Genomic DNA, 25,038 nt, shown 5'->3' with positions numbered 1-25,038 from the left:
GTTACCAAATTTAATAGTTTTAGTATGCCCGTAAAGACAGGCTTCAAACTGATACTCTTCCAGGGGTCATGGCTCACAGATTCCAGGCAATCCATCGTTAAAACCCTTCAAAAGTAGCAGTGAAATTTAACATCAGCACCTGATGGGCTATTATTAAACAGGCCTGCACCAAAGCATACCCACATAGGACCTTAAACAAAGCTCTCAAAAAATATGTGTTAACATAAAATATACTTAGTCACCTTGTTTGATCTCAGTAAGCAAGCTTGGGTGAATTCACCTCGTATGGTGTTAAAATTAATGCTCCAGATTCAGTGCTTTACAAACAACATTTCTTTCTCCTAAAGTAATGATGAAAGCCCTCCTTCCTCCATATTCCCTCCTCCATGGAGTCCTTTAGGGTGTCATCTTCTGCTAAAGACATAAAACTTAAGTTTCATTTACACTCACTAAAAGATAGGAACTCATCCATCTTCCCCCACCGCTAGCTTGTCCAGATCCCAACTTAGACTGTTTCTGCCTCTCCGCATTTCCTCTTTGGTGACACCTGCGGAAGTAGCTGTATTTTCTCCACACAACTCTGTTTCTTCTGTCTTTTTTTCTAATTGAACTGACAGAAGTTTTTCGAATGGAGGAAAAGTAAAGCTAGAAATTTGTAAAGAAAAGAAGAAGAAAAGAAGAGAAAAGAAGAAAAGAAGAAAAGAAGAAAAAAAGAAAACAAAAGAAGAAAAGAAGAAGAAAAGTAAAGCTAGAAATTTGGGGCAGGGGAGCTGCTTTTAGTTTAACTTTTAAAAACGCGTGGTATATGGGTCACCCAAACTAGCAAGATCTTAAAATTCGAAGGAAAGTAACTGCAATTAACAGATGCTTTTTACAAGAGCAGTGGTGAATAAAAACTAGCCATCAGGCAAATTCTAACAACCCAAATTGGCTAATGTTCAAGGAAAGAGGTGGTGGCATCCAGCTGCAAAATAAGCTCCATTATTTTTAAATTTTTTTTTTTTAAACAATCTTTGGAATTCACAGATTTTGTTTGCATCTTCTGCAATGAACTGTTATAATTATGTCCATCAAGAGATGGAAGTTGTGTTCTCACGTTACTAATCCTTTTATCAAAGCATTTTAGACACTGATTATAACCTTATGAGGAATTGCCAAAATGCAAAGGCACAGAAAGAGTGAAAAAGCTGCCAAAGAGCATCCTTTGATATGGAGAATGAAAAGACTCAAAGGAAGCACAATAGGATGTAATCGCTTAATTGTCAATGCCTTTGTATCAATACTAATAGCTCAAGCTCCAGATGCTCGCCTGGTACTGTACAAGACCTAAAAAGATATATGGTTACCAGGCTCTAACATCTTTCAACTTGTATGTTCATGATTTATACTATTTCAGGTGGATCTCATTAGGAGAATAGGCCTGACCTGACAGTCCAAAAGAAGCAAGGCTGCACAGCTCCACGCTCCCACGTGCAACCAGCAGCAAGGCTGAAAATGCATTCTCAGTGAGCACAGGCACTCTCAGAGCACGTGCTCACACTGCACACACACACGCACACACACACATATATATTTGTATATGTAGCCACCACACAGACAACACACAGCCCCTCTCTGGCTGAACAGGAAGAGGTCCGCTAGTGAGAATATATATATTTCATATGCATACACATGTATTTATTCTGTGTCTGTGCGTATTTATATATACACATGTGTCCACGCACATGGACAACACTGATCCCTTCAGCAGCTGGACTAAAGACAGTCTGCCCAGTAACTTCTGGGATCCCAGTCCTCCCAGTTGCTGGCACCCGGGCATATGAGCTCCCAAGGGCACTGCCCCACTCCAGCTGCAGGCACAGACCGTTGCACACACATTCGGAGCTGTCGGGGACTCCCCTGCTCCACGCACGCGTATATACTTGGCTCCCAGACCACTTCACCTACTCACTGGCCTAATCTTTGTTACTGCTTCCACAGCAAGCTGCACACCTGCACTTGCTCCAGGTGCTGCACCAGGGATGCATGTATGGGTCTCTGGCCTCTGGTCCTTAGCCCCCTATTTTCTCCACACTTGTTCCTCCCCAAATCACCTGAATGCCTGCCATTTCCTGCCTTAGGTTCTTTCCTTCAACATCCAATAATAAGTCTTGGGCAATCACAAAATGCTCTTCCCCTGCCTCTGATCACATGTGCCACACACAACCTCTCCTCGGTCTAAAAGGTGCTCTGGCATTGACTCATGTTGATGGGTTTCAGGTCTGGACCCTGGGGCTGAGACTCTCCAGTGACAGCCCTGGTTCAGGTTTCTGCCTGCCATTGTGCCCCTGGGCTTGTGGAGGTGGGCCTTTGGTTGGCTGGTGGCCCCTGTGACAGCCTGGGAGGAGCCCAGGGCAGGACATCACTTGGGACCATCTGCCTTTGTCTACTCACATAACCTAGCAGATCTTCTCTTACAAGAGTGACCTGGTAACTATAATGCCCTGCCCTGTCCTCAGCTTTCTTTCCCTTTCCAATTATTTTTTTTTTTCTAATTGGTGAACATCTGCTCTTCCTGTTGAGCATTTGGTATAATTTAAAGGAAGAATGAAAGGCATCTGTATTAGAAACACAAACAGAGGCACTGTGATCAGACCAAACAAGCTTTGCAGAAAGCATGAAAATAAATTCCAGCCAAATGCAAAGGTGAATTTTCCAAATCCCAGTACCCCTCTTTTTAGAAGGGGATGCATTAAGCATTTGTCTGTGATCTTTCTAAACTTTTAGTTTATTATGAGGCAAAGACCTCCAAAAATCTCATTTAACATTCACCCTGACTGTGGGTACCTTCAGCCTGGCCCACTCCAGAGCTCAGGAGGTGGCTTTGACACATGGGATCCTTTCAGCTGGTCCAGCACATCGTTTTGGGAGGAGTGGTGGCCAGTGCAGCAAGCAGGCCTCCCTGGTCAACATGGGTGTGCAGAGCCAGGCTGGCTGACCACACTTCTGCCAGAAGTTACCTTTGCTTTGACTGAGCACTGCATGCAGCAGCCCGGTGTGCTTGCGGGGAATTGTAAAGCATTTCAACCAACTCTTTCCAAGCGTGGGGAAAATTACTGCTGCTTATGTAATCTGTCTTTTGCCAAACGTGAATCTGGGAGCTCAGCTGAGCTGACGTTAGTATTTCTTTAAAGAGCCAAAACATCTTTCAGTCTGATGTTCTGGCTTCTGCCATCAACTACAGATTCTGCTAAAAAGTTACATCACAGTCCTAAATGCCGCCTGCACCATTAGGATTAAACGACGTGTTTTGTTTAAGGTACAGTTCAGAAAGCAAGATTTGGGAATATGAGGGCACTGAGAGTCCTACGTAAGCAAACAAGCAGCAGCAGCATTACAGTGCATGACATCGGGTTTATCCGTATGAAGGTGGGCTACCTTGCTGACTTGCAGCTCCTGAAAACAAGCAGCCCCAAGAGTCTTCAGACAATTCACAACCTTTCCATCTTGTTTCTTACACTGGAAATTTATTTAACCTCTTAATTGGCAGTGCATAATTGTATTGCTTTACCTGCAGAGTCTGTTCATAGCATAACCCTTGAAGTTAATTGAGTTACTGGTTTTCTATACCACTTAATTATAATTATGTATCACTTAAAGAAGACATATAAGACAAGAAAACAGAGGCAATTAAGGATCCCTCTCAACAAAAACAACATACTGATTTCTTGAAAGCCCCATTCATAATTTGTCAGGAAATAGCAGTGATGCGCACTAATTCCAAAATAATAAGCATTAAATAAATGCAGAAAACCAATTGAAGAAAGGCTGTTATGAAAGCCTTTTACAGCAATAAACCCCAAATCCTAGAAGACTTAAAGTGGTCCAAGGCAACATATTCTTACCAACTACAAGAACTGGCTTATACGCTACATGCAAATTAAGAACAAAACAATGGCAGTCTCATCTGCGATGAGAAATGGCTCATCCAAGGAAAGGACACCAACCCACCTGCCTCTGCTGTGACTTCGGTTTACTCTCAGTCAAGTTTCTACTAACTTGAATGATAGTTGATCATATTGATGCTCAGAAAACCAATGTCTCAAGTTTAGAAACTTAACTGTTGCATACATATCCAAGGAAAATCAGTCTCTTCTGTTTGTCTCACAATATCTTAAAAGAAAACGACCCATGAGGGCATACCAATGTGAACAGGCATGGCAGAAAACACTAGCTCCCTCTTCTTTAAATAGCTTTGGTTGGCAAAGTGTAAAGGGGTTATTGCAGACTTCTCTGCCCATATGACTACTGAAGGATGACTTCAGGTTAACAAGGCTAAGCAAACAGCTGAAAGCAGCAATTCCATTTTTAACTATTGTTAAATTAGAGGCCCCTAAACACTCCAATAAGGAGCAAATTTAAATCAAACAAGACGGGTGGTGTTTCTATGTCCCCTCCTCCTGATTAAATTTTAGAGACCCGTGAAAAGGACAGTCAATTGGTGCCACCCCCAATCAACCTCTGGGTCTGTCACTGCTGTAACTGAAAGGGGCAACTGAGTTTTTGTTATTCTCAAAACCCGCGTTCTGTGGCAAAAGATAATGCTTCTGCACTTTTGTTATAGTCACTGCTAATAAACTGTTCTACAACCCTCTGCTAACTTAGCATCAGCCAAGGCTGTTTTGACATAATAGCAAGATAAAAATCCTATCTTAAGAACTGCTATAAAATTCTTGCTTCCTTCCATACTGTATTTCACATGAATCCTGCATGTAACAGTAAGACAACCTTATGATACTTCCAGACACCTCACTACTGTTTCTTCTGTGGTAAACAGACTAATGTCAGCCAGTATAACTGTGTGATTCTCAATGAACAAACCATAGGTGTCATTAAAGTAATGGGAACCCATAGTAGGGGAAAGCTATGGCTCAGCACTGGTGTCAGCATCTCTTGGCCTGCTCGACACTTGACTCATTTCTAGATATTCCAACATGCTCCAAATTGAGAAATTTACTTGGGAAACCTTTCAGAGTTCCCTAAAGTTATTTCTGCCACAGCTAAAAGTAAAAGCTGAAGTACTGAGATATTTGATTTCAATCAGCGTGATGAAAATCTTCCTTTAGGGAAAGAAGAGAAAAATAAAGAGGAAAAAAAGAAAGACTGATGATTGATTTTGGCTATGGTTGCTGCTGCTGTTGCTTTGCTGCCCTTTAAGTAAAGCTACATTTTTTACAGTGACAGAGCTCAGTAACAACTTAGCTGTAACTTCTACAGTTAATCTTTGTTAGATTCTCCATCACCTGAAACCTTTAAATCAATATTACGCACCTCCTCAGAAGATAAGCTGTAGCTCAGCCAAGTTTACTGAGCTGTGTAAAAACCTGCTAGATTAGGCTCTATGGTTTATGTTTATGTAAGATTGCAACCATGACATAATGTCTCTAACCTTAAGTATCCATTAAGCTATGAAATACCCAAAATACAAAGGCCCTAGGTGCTACTAACTCTAATGGACACAAAAGTGGACACGAATCATGTAAAACAGACTGCTATATGACAAATGAGAAATAATGGAGTGCAGTAACTCCAGCAGGGTTTGGTATGGAAAAATACTGCGAGCATTATTATGCTGCAAATACAGTGCTGAAAATAAAAATTCACATATTATGAAAGGATAAACACAACTACAGAACATATCTGTTTTACCAGTGCCATGGCAACGGTAAGAGAAAACACACACACTGACCTGAAATAGTAGCAACTTCGTCCAATTAAGAACATTGCTTATTGAGCTTATTAAAGGAACAAGCAAGAGCCAGTGACCACGTATCCATAAAAGCTGGGAATGTTTTCTCTTTCCAGACAGTGTTTCAATGCCTTTACTATTTAAGAAAAAAATAAAATAAAATCCCTGATTTGACAGTCCCTGAGCACATGAAGAGATCAGGCTGAACAGATGCACACTTCAGGGACTTCTCCTAATCCAAACCATCATGTTTCCACCCGCCTTGGAACCTGCTGATAAATACAAACTCCCGTAACCCAGACCCACAGGCTGATCTACCCCTTTCACAAGCATCCCACTCTTTTCCCTCACCAAAATGATCTGCTCACACAAATCAACTGACAATTTCAAAACGAAACAGCTGAATCTGCCCGGTCAGGGATTAGCTGGCATTTCAGCCCTGTCTCTCTACTGATGTCCTGGGTTCAGCCCACAACAACTGAACAGCCTTCGCATTACTAAGGTTCATCACCCTCTAAAGCCATTAACTGAAGTGAATTTGTAAGAAATGCTATGCACAACTGGACAGATCTGTAAAAATGGTTTTACAAGACTGATTCGAGACTCCTTCCTAAAGAAAATCTTGCATGATATGTTTTACAACCGCCTATCAGACATAGACCCTTATCATTGCTGGACAATTTCACAAGAGAGAGAGAAATCCTGAAGATATCAAGCTCCTAAAAACCTGGTGAGAAACCAGTGCACAGCAAGGAGATTATAATCAGAACACAGCAGGGTAGGGAGGGCACAGGGGCAAAACAGGGTAACTCGCAAATCTAGGGCTCATTTGGTGGTACAGCACCAACATTGCTCCTGACTGGATGTAGCAGACACTGGGTACTGCCTAGCAGAGGTTTCAATGGGGAGCACAGTGTGAAGCTTAGGTTACTGCAGAATTAGACGTACCAAAGCAGAAAAGGACACACACCTAGTGATTAGTATATCTTCAGGCCACAGACTGGATTCGCTTGTTTAACCTTAATATACTTTTCTATTAGGAAATGACAATGTATTTATATTCACAAGTTCTCCACATCTGAGCAAAAACCCAAACCAGAAAAACCTGCCTAGAAGAAGTATTATTTACCACCCCTACACTAAATCTGTTACAGAAATAAGCCTGCTCATATAGTGCATTGGACATTTAAATATTGTCTCGCAAGCAACAGTAAGTACTAATGCATATAGCCCTTATGTCTTCACTGCGACTAAGAGAGGTAACAGTCTGATTTACAAGAACTTCAGGATTTTGTGAAAACAAGATTAATGAGGAAATGGTTCTGCAGCTCAGCAACCTGTTGGAACCGACTCAATGCAACTGCTGTGCACATATTCCTTCCTAGTAATGCAAGCCTGTAAACCATCAAATGGGGGGAAAAAAAAAACCAAAACGGTAAAACAACAGGGATTTTTTGCATTGAAAAAACAGTAATAGTTTTGGACTGCCATTCTCTGTTCACTGACTTTTAAAAAGCTGCCAGTTAAATGTCTAGAATACCTTATTTTTCATGACTACTTGATGCAGTTCTCCGATCCGAAAGTCCTAACAACTACTGCTGTTTGAAGCATCCAGAATGTTATTCGCACATACTTTATAAAAATGGCATTTGCTAGTAGAAGCAAAGCTTTTAAAGTTTGGGGGAAACAGCCTTGGGGTTTTCCCCTTCAGAGAGCTTAAAGTTTTATGAGTGAACCTAAAGGACTGCCAGACTTCTAAACTGACAACACATTACGAAAAAATTTCCTATGTGCTTTGCAAATTTTAAGTCAGCCACATTTCACAATTGACATCAGGGTTTTTAATATCAGCTCTAATGAAATATAATTCTCCAATGACATAGCTGTGAAATACAGCATTTTCATTTCACTAGCTGGCGGAGAGGTTTTGGCCTTATTATTATTTCTTACGTAGAGCCAGAAGTGTTCTAGGCCCTCCACAGACACATCTGAAGACAAGGCCTTTTCCCTGTATCTGCTGTAAACTCCGAGACCACAGGGTATTCAGCCTAACAGAACAGGTCATGCATTTTCACATGACTGCTACGGCCAAGCTGTCTGTTAGGACACAAAAGAGTATGAATACATTGTAAGAAACGGCTTGCCTTCACCTTCTCTACAGCTTCAATTTCACTAAATCTCTTTGGGTGGGATTGGATAGTTTCTGGTTTGGGAGAGTTTCACTGTTGGTTTTTTTCTTTAAAAACCCTGCAGTCAATGAAGAAATTCCAGCCATCATCAAAACCCTGAAGGGAGCAGAGAGCAAGCTGAGGATTAAAATTACAGTGTTGTTTTTAAATCTGGTTCTTGTTGAGGTCACACTTCTTCTGCTGAATGAGAGTGGGATATTCATTTTTAAAGTACAGGTACATGCACAGCTCGTGACAGTTTAATTGCATGTCAATAAAAATCAGAAAGCCCTCATTTGCAAATGACTGAACTAAGCACATAACTGAGAAGAGCTCTTCCTTCCCTAAATCCCGACAATCCAAGAAGCAGGCATGAGAGAAAAAACCAAACTTCTCCTTCCCTGAGGCCTAAACCCCCTTGACAGGGATGAAATCAGAACAGAACAGACAGCAGATGAAAAGGGAGCCTTGCCTACTCAGAAGCCCCACGGTAGCTGGTAGAAGCACCTGACACCGGCACTTTTTCTTGAATTTGTTGCGGGGACAAGCAATAGCAATAGCAATGCTGTACTCGCCCCTTCACCTACGCATCCCGCTCAATGCAAATGGTTCTTCAGGACTCCGATGTGTTAACTTTGAGAAAGCAACTCAACTTGGCACTTTTTAAGATACTTAAAGGCTTTGGAGACTTCACATTGTGCTCTGGGACTCAGCAATAACCCTGGTGTCACCCAGTGCTAATACTCAGGGGACGACTCCACACACGATCCAACTCCAGTTTAAAAGGGAATTTGAAAAGGTTATCTCATGGCACAGTACAGTGACAAATCTATGCCTGACTTGACAAAACGTATACACAATAAAGAAAATAATAAGAGAGCCTGACAAGTGCAAAGGGGAAGCGACTATTGCCTATCTCAAGGCAACATCTTGTGTGGTGGTCATGAGTGGAAAGCAGCAGGCACATCTCTGCCACAGGACTGACTCATACACACTCAGCTTGGGTGGGAGGAAGACCCAGAACCAGCATTTGGCACATTAAATTGAGAGGTGGAGAGAAAAGTCTCCAAAAAACACAAGGGATAGATGTCTGGCACAAGTTAACATTGAAGTTCATTTGTGGAGTCTTGGCCTGCTGAATAACTCTTGTGGTAACACCTTTTCGGGTTCACGAAACATAAAAACGGTACATCAGTAGCAACCTCCCCTTTCGACTGGACTCCGACCAAGGCAACTTGGAACCCATGCCTTCCTTTTGCATCTTCCTGAAATCCTCAAGGATTTTTTTAATGGGGGCCTGTAGTACTCGAACAGCAGCCTAAACACCATTTGAATTCTTAGTGAACAACAGCTGCACATTAGCTGCGTTTGAGTCTAGAGCAGAAGCTGAAATAAAGCTGTTTAATTTTTCTAGTTTGAGGGGCAGGTGAGGAGGGAAAGAGTCTGCATAATACATTACAGTGCAGCTTGCAGAGGTGGTTGTTTCTTTTGGTGCCACAGTTCATTTCCAAAGAGATAGCTGTGCAGGATGAAGTAAGTGTTATCCTTCAGCTTCCCTAGACTGCTGACAAACATTAGACTGGTCTCCAATTCTGATGGAATACAGAGAGAAGATACAGTGCATGACCTCTCAAAAAATGGGCAAAAACTTTGATTCTCTTTGGAGGATGCTCTGGGAAGAGGTAGAGGATAAATGGGGCCTGGCAGTCTATTCCAGCTCCATGCAGCCAAGCATAAGTTAGCAACAACACCCATCTCCCACCTCTGAGGCACTATTTGAAGCTTACAGGAGGAGACAGCACAGGAGGGGAAAAACTGCTATGCATGTCTGCTCTTCACAGATCCAAGACACCATGCTCAGGACTTTCTAACACGCTTTCTGGAGGCTTTGCCTCAGGAGGAGAGAATCAAAACTATGCAAAGATGGCAGGGTTTGGCCAAACCTAAGTGCTGGCATTTATAATGGATAACAGTGTCACTTGACACTCACGGTTTGCTTTTCACCATGTCATGTAATGACGCTTTGTTCATCCAGTAGTTCTTTAATTTAAATGACTGCATTTTCTGCTAGCGGGAAATGCTCTGTACTGACCATACCCAACAAGCTATTGTCCCACCAATCATATTTCCATAATCATTTACCACCATTTGGTTTAGACACTGTCCTTTCTTAAGAGCTCTCTTGCCTCTATTAGATGACAATGTAAGCCTGAAAGCAACAAAACACTCTTCTTCAAAGACAACATCCTTTTCATCAGGCATTGAAGCAATAAATGGCTTAGGAAAGGGGAAACCTAGTTAACTAGTTGCTAAAACTACCTAGAGCCCCTGCCTGTAAACTCAAAAAATACTATTTCTCACACAGATCTAGAGTCTTAATATGCAAAGTTATACTAAAATGGTATTAAAACTTATATGTCTTCCACCCACACAAATGAAGCAGTCCCCTCCTACCCCTCCACAGCTTCCAGCCTCAAATATTCTGGCATAAAATGATCAGACAAAATAGGTGACTTATGTTTTTATTGGTTCCTCCAGACTATGACGACATTTCCTAAAACCCTGAGCCAGGAAACTATTAATGTCTCTGAAAAAGTGGAAAGGGTCAGGCTATTTCAAAGGGCATGTGTTTGCTAAAAGCTTTTGTAATAGATGCATAGGCCACTTAAGACGCAATTCATAACAACAGAAGTATTTAACATTCACATAGCATTTCTAGCTTTAAGGTACATTATGAACGCATTTGTAACACCTCTGTGTTAAGAAAGTATTATCCCTCTTCACCTTTTTGAGAATTAAAATAAGAGGGTAATCAGCATGCCTAAGATTTTGTAAAGTTAATTCTGAGATCAGAATTCCCCACAGATCTGTATGTGCTCCTAATCGCAGACTGTTATTGGAGGGAGGAATGGAAATGGTCTCAACTCATCAACATGAAAAAAAATGAAGACCACAAGATTTTCTAGATGATTGTCAGCTGCATTGGCCTGCATTTGGCAGCACAAGTCAGGTCAGGCTTTTGCAGATGGGCCAGATTCCTTAAAAACCTCTCGGTTTTATATATATACAAGCACTACACCAAACCAACTGGTACTCTAACAGGAGCATAGTACGCTGCATGCAGGGCAGAAAGAGGGATCCTACCAAGGATCCACAAAACCTTCTCATTTTCTAGAGCATGCTACATGTATATACCTCTTTGGTTTGGCTCCTTTGTCAGGTCTGAGAATTATCAAGGGGAACACAAAGGACTTGCACAAAAGCCTTGAAAGTAAGGGTGCTCCAAAGCCATCACCGCTTCATTCATGGCCAGATTAATTTCATCCACTAACCCAGTTCTGATCCTGACTATATTTGACTGTGCACAAAATCCTTAACACAGGAGTGCAAAGCAGATTTAAACCCAAGCTGCCTACAGCATACACAGCATTTTACAAAAAAGAGAGTGCTGAGGCATCCTAAAAGGACAAATAGCTCTTCTCTTACTGATTCAAAACCTCACTCATCTGTCATGTCTCAAACAAACACGATCCAGTCATACGACAAAAGCTGTAGGTAAAAATTCCCACTATTGCACAGTGCCATCTCCTGGGCAAGCAAGACTGAAAACCCCTCCTTACACCTCCTTTCTCTCTCGCCGCATCCAAAGTTTTAGCTTCCTCTCTCGCGTGTTGGCATGCCAGACATTACCTCTGTTCTTAAAAGGCAGGCCGTGAATTCACGGAAAGAAGAGCAAATTGTTTACAGCTCCCATCAAGAAACGTGAGACTCAGCAGCCCGCTCTTGATAGAGGTGGTATCTGCATAGGCAAATACCACACAAACCTGCAGGATTAAGTTCACTCTGGGTTGCTGGCTAATCACAAATTAGCAATCAGGGCTTCCTTTCAACATCCAAACAGGAAATGGGAGTGGAGGAAGTGAAAGCTTAATAATTTCTTGCATGTTAAGTTACATGAGCCACTCCAATAAAAAAAGTTTTGCTAAGTGAACTTAAGCCTAGCACATTGTCTGCCCCAGTGGCAAACATTTATCTTTAAAACCCAGCTGCACATCTTGGAAAGAAAGCAGATGCAAACATTTCATTTGGCATAGCTTAATTTCCAGAATAAAAGGACATCGAGCTGTGAACTAATGGTGATGATCCTACCTTACTGTAATCACAAGTGTTGTGATCACAATCCCCAAACCAAACCAAAGGTGGTAATCCTGGCATCTCTCTTTAAACATTCACCAAAAAAAAAACCAGGATTAGAAGGGTACCTTTTTAGTTATCAAAAACTGTTAAATCCATAACAGCCTCTGACAAAGGAGAAAAAAAATCAGACGTAATATCTTAGCTTCATTTCTTTATACTACCTCTCAGGGCTACTGTACTTACTGGCTCTGCATATCCAATAACATCTACCTGGCCACAGAGTAGAGGGTTAGGAAAGCTGGGGAAGAAAGTCCCTGTGGGACAATAAGAACCCTAAAAGGCCTGAAGGAGCAAAGGACTCTCAGGCCTCCATGCCAAACACAGCAATGAACATCTCTCCCCATCTTCATGCCACCACACTGCAGCCCCTGGCAAAAGTGAAAAGCCTGGCCCATTACACACCCAGAGCTCGGTGCTATCTTCACTGTAGAAGGAAGAAAAAAGGCTTTGTGCAACTATTGTGTAATTCTCAAGAGTTCAAGACAGGTGAAAGGCCAATCTCTTGGCTGCCTGGAGATTAGCGACAGATTAGGAACAGAAGTAAAATTATTTATAAGGGTGGATGCAGACTGATGGTTTGAGGAAGCAAAACTGCCCCAGGACTACAAGGTAGAACTCCTTGGGTTTAATGGATGTGTCCAGCAAAAAAAGAAAAATCTCTTGGAAGAAGTTCTAAGACTCAACAGTACAGAAAGAGAGGATTAAAGTGGGCTGCATGGAGAACATAACAAAGGCAAAGGAATTTTGGGAAAAAAACCCCAACCCTGCTGTCAATATATCCACTGCACAACCTCATTATCTCCCAGGGATGCAAGCAAGAACAGACATACAACATAGTTACCACAGCCCACAATAAAGTAGCTGGAGTAAATAAGGAGCTAAAACTGCATGGATGCATGTTCTTCATTAAGGAGTGTGAAGTTTCAGCAGTAGAGTGGTGATCCTAATGGTGATCACATGGGTGATCCTAGTTGCAATGCAGCACTTACCACAAAGTGCTGTCTGCTGTAAGCCACCTCAAGGTACATGTTACACCATGCGCATGGCTGGAATGCAAATCCTAGTGTGGTCTCTTGTATTATTGCAACAAAAAAGGGGAGGAAGTCTGTTTTACCTGTGAACTTCCCTCCTGGATTCTCCAAGGTCAGATGATTTTCACAGTACGCATTCCCTGCTTCCAAGGTGACAGAAGGTGGATCAAATATTTAATCAACTTGGGGTTTAGCTCACCCATTAGCAAAAACTCTCCAGAGGAAGAGCTTTGAAAGCTGAAAAACAATGACTGTGTAGGGCTGCGGGTTTGGTGGGGGTTTTGTCTCTTTGGTTTTTAAGACTTATTTATGTGTAGGTATTACCTCTTTCACTGTAAACACACACACTCTTTCCAAAGGACTTGTATTGCTACCTTGTACTCCCAAGACTCACAGTATCAGCTGTGTCAAAGCATTTACTTCTGTGGGGTTGGTCACTGAGTACTTTGCTTCTCCATCTCTCTCGTAGGATGTTTGTACCCAGGGCAGCAATGCCACTTCCTACTACGTGAGAAAGACCATGATGACATTGCAGGACTGCTGCCTGCTCCGTTCCTAAAATGACGGAATCTGCCACAACATTCAGGTTTCCAGCCTGTGATGCTCCAGCAGGTTAGTTAATCTTCACTCAACTTCTATAGTAGGTGCTTTTCCTTAAGCTAGAGATTTCCAATTTTCCTTCCCTCTCCTCCCAATGAGAAAGGTAAGACTTTCCAGACAAGGTAACTTTGGTAAGGAGTGCTGAAGGGCTATGCTGCTATGACTGTATCAACAATCCACTGCCAAAATATGGAGGAGGAATGTGCTTGACAATTCTTACTGAAAGACAAACTATGATCCATGTCCTCCTTGCCTTACATTCACACTACATCCAAACTCACATGTTCCATTTGCTTATGTGTCTAAAGGAAGATACAGTTGTGACCAGTTTCTCTGGACCAGACACCAGGTAGCTGTTAAATAATATTAAGAATGATTTCACCATGAGATGCTTGTACTGGATATTGACCAAAAGCTTTTTATATATTGCTGATACTACTGTTCTGCTGCAATTGCTGTCTCAAAGGAAAGCAAGAACTTTGACAAATATATGCATGAGATCATACAGACGAGGAGACTGTATGTTTGCAGAGGTGTGGTAATACTTGACAAAACAGATTATCTTTTTCAGTATGTCTTCCAAAATAAAGATTTTCTTGGATGATGAACTCAGGGATTCCCAGAGTTTTGTCTGTGGAGGGCAACTTAATGGGTGGGACATCAGGCTAGGGGCTGCACAACAAAAATCAATCTGCGTGACAGTGCAGAACAACCACAATGTTAAAATCCCTCTGAGGGTCATACTTAGCGGCTTTCTAGGTCAGCCTCTGGGAACCCTCAACTCAGATGCTGAATTCTTGTGAGGAATACAACTGATCTTTGTGGTGTTTTTACCTCCTCAAATACACCTTTCTGAAGGTTTTCTTTTTTGTGATGACTACTGGGGTCTGTGTTACACAAGCAGAAGACCGACAAGGCAAAAGCAGACATGCCAACCTTTCCATTTGTAATGTATTTGTAAGCTCAAAACAAGTGATGGTCTTTATTCAGAAGGCCTCCAGCTCTAGAAGCAGTTCACACTATATTAAAGTGGTGGCGGAGGGTAAGTGGCTCTTACTGCTTAAATCTTCAATAGACTTCTAAAGTTTATTTTCAAGTCAGAAGGCTTGGGAAGGTAATGACACCTTTTAGTATTCGCTAGAATATCACTCTCATTGTGGTCTGGTTGAGTTATTTGCATGATGTGGTTCTTCTATGCCACAAAGATACACAAAGGGGAAATACTTCTGCCTGGCATTATCTCTGCAAGCAAGAGATAGCCTACAGAGGCAAGAGTAACAGCTCTGGAGGAATACTGCTCTAACCGATATCAGCCTCCAGTCACATCTCTCCAAGTGGAGATGACAACTGTAAACTGCACCAAAGATTTGAGCACACAACTGTGCCAGATGACAATTCAACCATGGAAAAGTAAGATAAAGAAGATTTTAGGCTTACAGGTGCTCTTCTGCACTTATACTTTCTGTGCATATTTTCAATGGCCTCTCGTTCCCAGTTGCACAGACATTCACAAAATAATACGTTAGCCACTTGTTTTCCAGTTTGCAGGGTTGGCAGGAAGGCTTACTCAGCTGGTATGTCTGTGTCTCCTATTAACAAGACTGCAACTTACTTCAGGCAAATTAATGGAGAACATCTACGTTAGTCCTTTGGTACGTGTGGGTGTAATAGAATTCCCTTACACCAACAGAAACTACCTGAAGAATAAGCTGTAAGTCTTTCTTAGCAAGCTTTCTTTTAGTTCACATGTTTTGAGGGGAAAAGCCAGCAGTGAAATCAAGAAGCAAACAGATAAACATCTCTGGAATGTCCTCTCTGCTCAGAGCTCAGAAAAACCCTGCTATGTGGGGAGAACTGGCATCAGCCCTAGCTTCCCAAGACGCAAGAGACTCCATTAGGGTGTGAGTGCCAGTCCCGAGCAAAAAATTTCTTTTGTCTCTGTTAGTCAGGCAGCCCTGCCAAAGAACATCTCAAGTTCTGGGCAGGAAAGCATGTGTTGGGTCATGCACTCCTGTCATGCTGGTAGTGCCTGTGGCTGGAGGACTACTGCGTGACAAGAACAGTGTTCTGCTATGGTTGGAGCACCCTTGTTAAAAGGTCTCCTGTCAGTAGCATGCATGACCGGCTGGCAGAGATCTGGCTTAATTGGAGAAACCTCTTTTTGCTCCCCATCCCATACGACAGGCAAGACTGTTTAGAAATCAAGACTCATGCTGCCCCAACTACCTGCCCTGTCTCCTTACTGAATAGAAGAAAAGTAGCTGCCTCTGTTGCAAAGCGGGTGCGATCCAGGTTAAGCTGTGGGGGAATGTGAGGCCAAAGCCTCATGTGATGGCCTCATGTTCACTGCATGCACTCTGCCAGGTCTAGTCCCTGAGTCACACAACTATCAAAAAAGTGCTTAGTCCACATGAAATAGAAAAACCTAAGGAATATCACTTGCTTTCAGCTGAAGATCAGACAGTGAGAATGTACAGTAAAGTCACACAGCTGTGACAAACAGTATGCCATGCAGCAGGTTTTCTACACTGCTACCAGCCGAGGAGGCTGCATCTGACCTGTGGTCTGTTTAAGAAATACAGCCTCCCTGTTTTCCGTGTTTTATCTCATTCTGATCACAAGTTAAACAAGCCAGTCAGTCTATTGTTTTTACCACATGGTAAGTAACTAGCTTCATGTAAACAAAACAATTAAGCTCCATAAGGAACTGCTTGCCATTCAAAGCTGAACTAAACATTGCATTTTGTTTTGGGAATCCAAATATGGTAAGTTACTGACAGTTAACTGTGACTATGGGATTATTCACTGCACAGAAAGTGTAAGTGGAACAGGCAGCACAAACTGGAAAAATCACCTTTCTTCTTCTTTATCCTGTCATTAACCATCTTGAGATCCTCCTGGTCTCACTGCTAGCTGCTCTTGCTGAGTACCACCTTAGCATAACTAACTCATGGTAGAGGGATGAATAGAGAGATAAACTTCATATGCTGGCATAGCTGGCCCTAAGCCCCCCACTCTTCAGTTGCAAACCCACCAGGTTCTATCACTACCCCTCCAGAAGAATACCTCTGACTGGTAAACCTCTTAACATATTTGGCAGTCAGACAATTCATTAAGAGATAGCACAGCACACAAATACACACCAACTCATCATTTTCTTATTAGCTGTATTCCTGTTGCATCTAAAAGCCCTAATCAATATCATACTGACAACTTGCTGGACAGAACATGCATGGAGGAACATAGAATCCCCACACAAATGTCTACAAGACCAGAAGCCTGGACACTGTATAACCAACACATATATCCAACTCAAAAAACCCAACTCTACACTGCTAATCTGTGTACATGTAGGCTGAGTATTCCTATTTTAAATATTCACAGAATGCAGGAGTCTTGAATAGACAGAGTAGAGAAAAACCCAAAACAAAACAACAACAAAACCAGAAAGAAAACATTATTAAATATACTGGGGGGGGGGGGGGGGGGGTGGCTAATAAAGGCAAAAGTAAAAATGCATTCTGTTATAGTACCCACTGGAACGCCCACTTTCACATTTTAAATGTGAATGCTTTGCTCCCTTGCAAAGACTTAGTAGCTATTCTCAGTTACAGACCTGCATCATAGCTCTCTGCTGTGCCTACCTATGTGGGGCAGAAGCGACTGAGCTGAAGCAGGCACAAGGCTGAAGATAGGACAGGACAGAGTCAGGTAGGTGCAGAGCCCTCAGGAAGACAGGTCCCAGCACACCAAGGGGAAGGACAGAGCCTGAAAGGTGATGGCAGCTTCTAGGGTAAGGTCACATGTTTCACACTGGAAACCTGGGAGTTAAAACCACAGTCACGGTGAAGATTCCTATTAGTCACGCTCTTCCCAACCAACTCTGCTATGTGGTATCTATACTTGTGCTGCCTAGAAACATCCCAGCCTCCTGATGAAGTTACTAGATAAATTGTTAGTTTTGAAACACAGCTAGACAAAGGTTAAGAAAACCAACTATGGTCTATTATTTACTCTAGTACTGCAGCACACATCTCCATCGCAGATGAAGAGTGAAAAACACCATTTTGTGCAACAGACTGGCAAGGTCATCCACTGGAAGGCTGAAATGGCTTGTTATGCTGGTATTCTCCAAATGGCATATATCTATGGGACAGTCGGGCATAGGCTGTGCAGACACTAGTACGTTAGCAGAAGCAGCACAACTTGCACAAAAACCAGAAACCAAAACACTCTAATTTGGTTCATTTTCTAAATCCTGGGTGTGAAAATGGGAGGGGGGGGATCAGGACAAAAAGGATAGAAACAGCCTTAAATTTCTTCCTGAGCTTCACCAACTATCATAAATATTGCTGGCTATCAGATTTTATTACCACTTAACTTTCATATTCCTTGCAAATACTCCTTCAAAGCTGCCCACGTACAATGGAGGACCACTGAGCATCCTATATAGGATGCAACAGAGCCAGGAACACACAGAAAAAGAGTCAACTGGTTTTGTACCAGGAGTCTACATCAAGTGCTGCTTCTCTGTCCCTCAGGTTTTTATTCTTTACTGAAATGAATCTTTCATCCAGCAGATACGAAAAGGTCTAAAGCCCGTTCTCAGGACATATCTCAGGGTAGGATACGGTGGGAAGGGATGCAGGCTTGGACTAGGGCTTGTTTGGAGGCACCTAGGGACCTGGAGAGTTTGGGCCTCATCCTATGGGAAGATCAAGTTAACCCAGAAGAGTCAGTAAGCTGTGAAGGGCTGGACTTCAAAGCCAGGGGTAAGGGGGGTAAACAGACCTTAAGACAGTAGCTGGCTCCCAGCTTCAGTGAGACTGGTCCTACAGAAAGGTCCTGTCCCTTTTGCAGCCAGTACAGGTGTGGTCTGCAGCTTTCTTGTGATGGTGTGATTGCAGTATTAGGAATTCTGACTGTGAAGCATTTGAGATTGAGAAGGAAAAAGAAACCTGGTTCCAAGACCCATGCAGAGGCCAAAGACACGCCAAAGCTCACGTTTTCATCAAATGGGCACAACTACTTCCAGCAGGTTCTGCTTGTCCCTTGGACAATTTAGCATCCCTCCTTCCCAACATAACATTTCAGAGAAAGCTACTGTAGGACTGCAGGTGTCCTGCGTGCATTCAGGATGCACTCTCCAAAATGTGAAAATACAGTACAAGCATTAGGTTTACCCTTATTCCTTTCTTAAACATTGTATTTCTCTCACTCCTCTTACCTCTGCATACTTTTTCAGAATCTTAATCTTTGCTCCATTAACCATATGCTCTGCCTTTTTCTGCTGTGCCTTCGCTCTCTCTAGTTTTCCTCCTCTTCACTAAAACAGCCCTTCCTTCTTGCATGTTATTTCCCCACTAACACAACAAAAATCATAACACCAATCTGATTTCACATGTGTAGCACAGCTGATTTTACTTATTTATTCCCCACACTCTTCCCTGCATTGACGCTGTCCACAAGCCCTCTGGGATAAGGCCTGTTCAAATGCGAACTGTGCTTAGTAAAACAGTACCCAGATCATCTTGTCTGGCCCCTCAGCATGCCCCAGACAAAAAAACTCTCAACACTAGTGGGTAAACTTGCTTCTTATACAGCTACCACCCTATTCCACCTTAGGATTTGAAGTTTAATGTCAATGCATTAATACTGCGTCATCCCACAGTACAATACCTGATGCAATTTTCACCAAGGTCAGTCACTTTGCCAGAAACTTTAAAGGCAGTTGAGGAATTCCACCTCAGACCCTAGGTAAGAGGCAAAACTGCTGTATCAGGTAAATCTCTTCCGAGGTACAGAGCAAAAGGCCTCTAAATGCCAACCTTAATAAGGCTGAGTGCCTACCCAGCCCTTGCCTCTGCACCTCAGAGGGCCCAGTAAGCACTTGCATGCCATGGTGTTGAGCATGGCAGTAAAACCTAGACAGACTGTTTAAACAAGCTAGGACCTGGGCATCCTGTTTCTCACGGCACCATCCTCCTAACATATGACTGCTGCCAAACATTACAGTATAAATTTCCCACTGAACTTAAGATGCAGTTAACAAATATCCAAAAAAAGAATAAAAATATTTATATCTGGAAACATGTGGACTGGGTAAACAAGATTGTAGGTGGGCCTCTGTTATGTCCTGCTTACCAATGCACAGGCTGAAGCAGACAAACATTTTAGAACAGTCACTGTTGCGCACGCATGCATGCCCTGCGAGCTGCCCTTCCCACCGCTTTGCCTGGCAGGAGCAGAACAAGTCCTGACCAGGGTAATGGGTGCCCTCTAATGCTTCGAAGAAGGTGATGACCCAAGCACACTCAGCAGATGCTAAGCTGCTCAGCCAGCCGAAGCAACTCATTCCCACACTATGCAAACACCATGCACAGCTACAGGTACAACTTTCAACTTCTCTCCACGTCCTGAATGTCAGATGGACCCTGCCTGTGGCTACAGTATAATGCCTTTCGCCATCCTTCAGAACTGATTTTATGGAGGCAATTTACTCTGGAAGATAGTTATCTAAAACTCAGATAATACGATCATGACCAAAAATGGTCAGTTAGTGGTTAGACTTGTTACTTTTAAGTAATCAGCCTCAATTCTACTCCTTTCCAGTCCTCATTGCAAGCACTTGAAAGTCCATCTGTCCATTCCACTGTCACTAGTCATCTTCCCCTTTACAATGCCTATGTGCTAGAATTCACTGTGCCGTTCACGTGAAAAACTAATCATCCATTAAGTCAGTACTCAGTGTCACATTGGAGAAAACTGCTATGTTTAGCCATGTGCCTCTAATAACTCAATATTTTTAGAATATATTAGGTTTTTTAATATACTTTTTAAACTGAAGATATGTGACTAAAAGTCACTAAGCCTACGTATATCCTGCCTACTTATACCTGGAACGACATTCTTCAAAATGACAACTGAAAATCTGTGACCTGTAGAAAGCTTGCAATATTTCAATCCCACACAGAAAGTAACCTCTATGCTTTAACTTTGGTAAGCAAACACAGCAAAGAACCATCCAAATAAAAATACCCGCTAAGAGACATTTTTTTTATTTAGCACCTTAAATACAATGTTCTAACTTCAGGGGAATTCAAATACTTAAGAATAATTTTATGATAGAAATTGAGCACAAGAACCCCGTTTCAGGTAAGCACCTGCATCTACAAGTTGTCCTAGACTGAAAGTCTGACGCATCAAGGCAGCATTACCTTTCCATTTCCAGCTCAAATACTTACTGATGTACCATTCTACAGTTAAGGGAGAAGACCTTTTTCAAAGCTCCTAACATCTGAATCCTTCTGAAATAAGCATTTGTCATTCTGAATCCTTCTGAAATAAGCATTTGCCATTCTAGTGGAAGCACCCCAGATGCACCTATTCCGCAAATTCCTTCTTACAAACCAGCACCATTAGTAAGAGACAACTTGCAATCCACTGAACTGTCATAAAGACCAAACAACAAAGAGCACCATTAAGCGCTAATGCCTACCCCGTTCTAGTTAATTCTTGTGGTTTTATCATGACTGTGTTTTCCTTTTTCTTTTAATTGTTTTTCTCCCCTTTCCTTACTGCCCAAGAGACACAAACGCACAAAAAATTTGCCTATCTAGCCATGCAAACACAGCAATGGCAGAGGATATGCCTGAAAAACGTCTGAACCACCATTTCAAGACGAAAAAAATGGATTCTTTTTCCCCTCAAGTAGTCACAGCCATTACTTGTAACAGGGATATGCAAAAAACATTAAGGCAGATGTATGAACTTTAAGTTGATGATATGCCGTAGTCCATTACATCTGAGGAAGTGTTGTTACAGGGAATGCTAGTGAGAGCATTTTGATATGGGCCACAGGACTGGCTAACACCAGTTTCATTGCTCAACGTGGCATATTTTTCCTATTAGGTAATGCTTACTGTAGGTCTTATAATGATACATAGATGAAAGCCATCAGTAAAGACTTTCACAAGGGACCGCACAAAGAAAGCTGATACAATGATAAAGAGACAGCACTTGATTGTTTTTCCTTATACTCTTTTGTACCTTTTGGTGGCTGTTAAATCAGTCTGTTCTGATCAGATCTCCCAACCTCACCTGCCACCTTTACGATACTATTTGTCAGACCAAATTTAGAAAGCAGCTGCTGGGAGAAGGGCTGCAGTCTCATCACTTGTGGAAGGTCACTAAATAAGGAGAGGGGAAAAGCAGAAAGGGGCATCTCCGCCAGGTCACTTCACATCATTACATGGTGTACAAGCACCATCTTTTGCAGGATGATTTCTTTCAGCACATGCTGGTTAGAAACCAGACCAACTAGCTGGGGTAATTACAGGGAAACCTCTCAAAATATGAAACCATATTAGGTGGCCTTTTTATTGACTACGCCTAATTTAAAGTTTATATGTCATCAGGGCAGACTTGCAGAAATCCTCATGAATGCAGTGTAATCAAGCTTTTATTAAAACTAGTCAGACGTTTTCACCACCAAAGCCAAGATTTCATTAAGAACCTTTCTCTGGTTACCCTGTTTAACTTTCTACATTTACAGAACTCTGTCTCAAGATTTGAGACCGAATTAACTGATACCTTCCAGGGGGCTATTTGTCACCAAGAAAAAGTACACTAATTTGGATAGTTTAGGGTATTCAGATCTTATTTCTTTTCTTTTAAGAACTTCAACTGCATTGATGATGAGAAACAGATGAAAGAGACATGCTTCCAATCCCAACTTCAGATATTATAATTGTATTAAATGATCATTTAATTATTAAAAGGAATAGAGTGCAATGCAAATGGAAGTTGAGAAAGTAAACAGTTTAATGTATCAAAATCCCTTATGTCACTGAAAAACTGCAGAGGTCTAAGAATCCACACCAAGTGGAATTTTAATACAATAAACAGGTTTGATTTATTATTAAAAATTCATGTGAAATTAAATGAGTGAGCCCTAACTTCAAAGCAGCTGGCTATACAGTTACTCCACCAGTTTATTCATAAACCTATTTCTTGGCCAAATACTCTAAATTCAATACAGTATCATTACGAACTGCTGAATTGCATGTAGAAGTCTGCCTATCACTTCTTTAAAATACTGCAGTGAAGAGATGCTTATTCTAAACTCACTGTGCAAAATATAATTTTGGACCCTCCTATAATCCCACGGTGAAATCACCACAACTGGTCTAAAAATGTAGTATTTTAAAAACTAATACCTCATATTTTGGGGAATAAAATATTGGTATCTTGCAAAGGGATTGAAAGGCAGCCCAAGTCTGTTTGTCCTTAAAAACAAGCTTGTCACAGAACAGGAAAAAATTAATCCACCAGCTGCTTCAACCAAACAAAACATTCAACTACAAGCCCCAGCCCAGTTTGGTACCTGGTCACGTTCAACAGTGCGGACGCATACGCAGTGTGCAATGTGTAGTGTGCAATGTGTAGGCTGAAGACATAAGAAGTTGCACGTTGTCTCATACGGTGGAAAAGGGTTAAAACCTAGATGCAAAACTATGTGGTCATAGCAGGCCCATATAATTCATTGGTTCCAGATGATTCCTCTCCTTGGTTTGCCTCTTCAGTGGCTTCTGGGCGGCTAGAAAGGCAAGTTCCCTCAAGTAGAGACCTCAGTAATGTCATCCCAAACATCAAAGGCAGCAACAGAGATGACACACAAACAAGTATGAGAGAAGGACATAAAAGAAGATGAGTCTGAAGCAGCTGTCAGAATAAAAGAAGCAAGACTGATGCTGGGCAGACAATAAGAGATCAGAGAAAGAAATGCTGGCAGATTAGCATCAAGCTGAGCAGTGAAAGCAAGAAAAGGAAAATTCGCTATTGCTCTCCCCTGGAACAGAAAAGCAGTCAAGCTAAGAGGAAGAACTTGGTGAAAGAACATGACTGCCATTATAATATTAGCCTTGCCAAACTTTAAAGTCCCTTAAAACAAGCCAAATGAGGGTCTAAGACAAGAGATGAACAGGAAGCACACGCTATTTATCTGTCAGCCAATACTGAGAGAGCACACAGGATAAAATGACTGTCTTTGTATGAACATAATCAGAGAAGTTGGGAAGGAGGAAGAAGCTGAAGATGTTGCAAGTAAGGGAAGAGAATGCAGAGCTCCCACTGCATGTAGGCAACTAACACAGGTCTACAGACATGTCTAAACTAGAGACACTGCAATAGCTCTGTGAAGGCCAGTTTTAGGAGCAGCCCAGCTGTGACTACAAGAACACAGTGCAGTTTATCATTTCATAACCTATGAACCTTGTCAGTAACCCTCATCTGACAACAGTGACTCTCACAGTAGCAAAAACATGGTGAAAGAGTATGGGGAACTTAATGCTGTGGCAGATGAACAAGGCCCCTCCATCCCCATGAGAACTTTTTTTGGAAGCAGAAACAGCTTCCAATTGGGCAGAATCAGAAAACTGCATCTCTTTGATTCAGTTCATGAAGTTTGGCAACAAACATCATGGATAAGCTTTAAACAGGGGTTTACATGCCTGAACTCTGCATACAGGAGTGCAAGGATTTGTGCTACAAACTAAAACAATGTGCTAAGCCAGTATTGATTTTTGCTGTGCTCATAGTTTAGGAAAATCCAATCTCTGTTTACCTACCTCACGACTGAGATCAAATCTAGTCAAAGATCTTAAGAGAAAAGAGTATTAGATGTAGAGAGGAGAGCTAAAGGCCCCCACATGATACAGATGTAATTTGTGCAATTTGTGCCATGGAAGTCCAGAAAGAATTGATCGGTCAGGCTGCCTGGGGCACTGCACAGGCTTTTGTGCATGCACAACGTTTTAATAAACACTGTGCCAATGCCCTAAGCAATTACATAAACATCCTCAGAGCTACTGGGAGACAAAACTGATGGAAAGATGAATCATGACCCCAAATGGGCAGTGCCACAGAGCTGGCAGAAGGCTGAACCATGACCTCAATTTTACCCCCTACTGTGTAACACAACCCCAGTCCAACCTCTGCATCTTAAAAAAAAAAAAAAAGAAAAACCCTATACCAGAACATAAGCAATACTTCAACATATGCTCAGACCATGCTCTGAGATACACATGTTCTGTGAGGGGAAAAAGGGAGGGAATGAAATAATCAGCCTGAGGGTACAATGCAGTATTTCTACAGTGACTTTTGTGCATGAGGTCTTGTGTCCTCCCATTGTCTCAACACTCAAGGCAGTTTCCATCATCTAAAAAGGGAAAAAAACCCATCAGTTCATGAGGAGAATTATTTGGGCCTGTAGCTATTTGTGTTTAAACATATAACTAAAATGAACTGAACTGAA

General features: G+C 42.0%; 2 protein-coding genes across 3 annotated transcripts in view; one reads left to right on the top strand and one right to left on the bottom strand.

The window, feature by feature from the left end:
• The window catches only part of CMSS1 (cms1 ribosomal small subunit homolog), a 236,103-nt gene that overhangs the window by 66,292 nt on the left and 144,773 nt on the right, over positions 1-25,038 (bottom strand). The gene's annotated exons all lie outside the window — the stretch shown is intronic.
• FILIP1L (filamin A interacting protein 1 like) overlaps positions 1-25,038 on the top strand; it is a 203,898-nt gene that overhangs the window by 35,688 nt on the left and 143,172 nt on the right. Inside the window, exon 2 of the mRNA XM_030477168.1 lies at positions 13,594-13,736. The gene's annotated coding sequence lies outside the window, so the exon portion shown is untranslated. The remainder of the gene's footprint in view (positions 1-13,593; positions 13,737-25,038) is intronic.

This window comes from Strigops habroptila, chromosome 2 (genome assembly GCF_004027225.2).
Source record: "Strigops habroptila isolate Jane chromosome 2, bStrHab1.2.pri, whole genome shotgun sequence".
Taxonomy (NCBI): Eukaryota; Metazoa; Chordata; class Aves; order Psittaciformes; family Psittacidae; genus Strigops; species Strigops habroptila.
This window is presented reverse-complemented; position numbering and strand designations above follow the sequence as displayed.